We start from the raw sequence: 3,636 nt of genomic DNA, 5'->3' as shown, positions 1-3,636 counted from the left end.
CCAACCTTCCTTCCGAGGAGTGGCTGGTGGGTTTGAACTGCCAGCCTTCTGGTTAGCAGTCAAGTGCTTTAGCCACTATGCTACCAGAGCTCCTAGTGGGAGGCCATGGCTTTACTAAATAAGGAATTTGGATTTTTACGTTTTATCATTCTTTAAATGGAACAACCTTTCCCCCCTTTATAAAAGTTGAATATATTCTTCTAACTTCCTACCTATGTTTAGAAACATGGACATGAACTTTCAAAAATAAGGAACTGGTTATATACAACCCTCTTGGCCATATTTCTCTTCAGTTTATTTTGCCTTTGCTTGAAGTAATTTCCTAGTATTTATCAGTATTTACAAAGTCCTTGTCATCTTGCCATGATGCCTGAATACATTTATGGCCACCTGAGGTTAAGCCAAAATAGTTTTTTAGTAAAGAAAATTCCTTAATATCCATAAGTTGTCTGTGTAAAGACTCCAAGTAAACTCAAGTTCATTGCCCAGAAAATTGCAATAGAGGGCCAGCAGCAGATGAGATGAAATGCACGGAGCTGAATAGTTTCCTTCCTGCCCCTGGTGGGAATGGAGCTAGAGGTTGCATGGCTATCACTTTGGGTCATAAAAGTTCTCTCTGCATGTGGGGATGTGCATAGACAGGCAAGGAGCTGAACGTGCACATGCATTGTGTTAGATGAGAGCTTTGCTCCTGGCTAAATAACACGGTGCATTGTTGAGGTAATCCTGACTCACTTGGCATCTCTGTGAGAAATGAATAATGCTCCAGTAACCTCAGATGTCCAGGCATCACATAAATTCAGGCAAGTTTTAGAGAAGACAATGGACTTAACTACTGCTCTACCTTTTTTTTTTTTCCCCCTTTTGGCCTTCTTCATAAGATCCCTGGGAAGCAAGTCAAGACAAGATTTCAAAGCAGATCAGATGAGACATGAAGATGTTCAGTGGCAAAAGTAGGTTTATAGTATCTTCAATCTGATTGGTTATTTATTTACCAGATGGATAATGCTTCACATTTAGATTATATCTACATAGGATGAAAACAAGTGTAAAAGTTTAAACAAATCAATTAGTCGATTTCTCCCTTCTACGCCATGTGACATTAAGAGATTAGTTTGGTTCTTTTTCTCTATTTTTATTGTAGTTAACGAGAAGCATTCACTCATTTTACTTATCTAAGAGGGTTTCCATTTTCAAATGTGTTCATTGTATAATTATATTGTGTCCTAGCTTCACACACACACATACCATCCTTCATCTCTCCTAGTATCTTCTGATGTGGGAGATTACCAATTTGTCAGAGTATAAAATAATACTAATTGAATTGTAAGTATTCTAATATTTTATACTATCATCTGGCTCTCAGAATACAGATATCAGTTTCTCCATTTGCATAGTTGCCAATAAAATGGTAATGTTAGAGTTGGGAGTAGAATTTTGAGAACTCTTGGAGGAAAACTGCAGGAGTATAAATCTCTTAGAAGCTTATTAAGTTGGAAGATGCATGCTGATTCATGTGAATTGTACAGTTTGCAAGGCAAGTGAGAACACTTTTAAAGTAGGCAGAGTTCAAGGGAGTTGATCCTATGTGTTGGATGATTAGACAAAGAGAATATAATGCAGGAACTTTCTATGAACAGAATTGTCAAATAACTGAATTATGGTTCAAGTGGATTTTTTGAACAATTTTACTTAGGACTAGGAAACCCAGGTAGAATGGGCGTCCTTAATGGCTATAGCACTATAAAAAAACAATCCTGTCTTAAAATTGAAAATGAAACTAAAAAAAATATATTTTAAATTTTAAACTATATGTATGCAAGTGGCCTCAATGTTATTAATTCATTCAACAGATGAATGGATAAAGAGGCAGTCATTCAAACAGAACAAGGAAATATTATGTGGTTCAAAATTGAAAAAGGTGTGTAGTAGAATTCTATCCTTTCACCTTACTTATTTAATCTGTATATTTAACTACATGAAGAAGAATACAGCATCAGGATTGCGGAAAGACTCATTATCAAACTGTACTATAAAGATACACAACCTTGCTTGCCGAAAATGAAGACAATTTAAAGCACTTACTGATGAAGGTCAAAGTCTATAGCCTTTAGTATGGATTACAACTGAATGTGAAGAAAACAAAAGTATCCACAATGGAATCAATAAACAGCCTCATGATGAATAATGAAGAAACTGACATTGTCAATTATTTCATTTTACTTGGATCAACAATCAATGCCCATGGAAGCAGCAGTCAAGACATCAGATGACATATTGCACTGGGCAAATCTGCTGCAAACGACATCTTTAAAGTTTTAAAAAGCAAAGATGTCACTTTTATGACTTAAATGAGCTAAATAGAAGCCATAGTCTTTTCCACTGCCACATATGCATGTGAAAGATGGACAATGAAAAGAAAGATACAAGAATTAACTCATTCAAACTGTGGTATTGGTGAGAATATTGATTGTTCTGTGGAATGCCAGAAGAACAAACAAATCAGGCTTAGAAGAAATACAGCTGGAATGCTCCTCAAATGTGTGAAAATGGCGGGGTTTGTCTTACTTACTTTGGAAAGACCAATCACTATAAAATTATATCATGTCTGATAAAGCAGAGGATCAGCAAAAATGGGGGAAATCTTCAGTGAAATGGCTTTACATGAGAGACTCAAACATACCAGCAATTATGAAGATGACGCAGAACTAGATACCATTCTGTTCTGTTATAAAGTAGCCATTCATAGAAGCCAACTGGATAGCAACTAACAACAACTATGTGCAAGGCACCATGCTAGGTAGTTCCTAGTCCTTATGTCTCACTGAACAGAATCCTACTTGCTCAATTGTCCCTCAAGTCATTCTTCCAAAAGGGAATCTATGCTAGCTGGGGACATATAACTTATTATCCAAACCACGATACTGAAGAGTTAAAGGGATTCTCAATCAGAAAAGACACTGGGATAGACAAGCTTAAGCCTGGACTACTTCAGATAAACCAGGATGCTTTGTTTGGAAAGCAAAGAAGGAAGGACTGTGGAAGGTATATTTGTAAGAATGAGAACTGAGTATTTAGCATTCTAAAGCCAGGCATTTCAAGGGAGATTTAAGAAAATTGTAATCTTGAGCAGCTTTGATTTATAAGGAAATACAGAGAAGAAAAACCAAAGTGAAGGGTGGGAGGGTGTTTGCTAAAAAATATCTTGGTAGATTATAATGGATTCTTCTTCAATTGATTGATCTCTTTCCTAGAGAGTAAGAATTCTTTGTATTTAGGGGAGGGGGCAAGGGAGATAGGAAAGAAAAAAAATAAAATTCTTATTAACCAGGCCTGAGGATGGGCTGAAGGTAGGTAATGAGCCATAAGGGTACGGAAAGATAGAACTGAGTACGAATGAGAGCAAAGAGAATACCTACAAAATTCCAGCAAAGTCTAGGCAGAGTGGAATCTAGAAGCAGGAAAAATAAAAGGCAGAAGTTGTGTACACTGGGGCCAGGCTTCATATTGACCCTCTGCTATGGCACCCCCGGACACCTTTCTCATGCTGCTTTCACATTATCCACCCAGTTTGAAAACAAAATCCAGCCAGAGATTGAGAGCAAACTACCTCCACCTCTCCTGCAGGTTCCAAAA

Source organism: Orycteropus afer, unplaced genomic scaffold, assembly GCF_000298275.1.
Source record: "Orycteropus afer afer isolate SDZICR_OR568_19922 unplaced genomic scaffold, OryAfe1.0 scaffold00002, whole genome shotgun sequence".
Taxonomy (NCBI): domain Eukaryota; kingdom Metazoa; phylum Chordata; class Mammalia; order Tubulidentata; family Orycteropodidae; genus Orycteropus; species Orycteropus afer.
The sequence above is the reverse complement of the archived record's forward strand: the minus strand, read 5'-3'. Positions refer to the sequence as shown.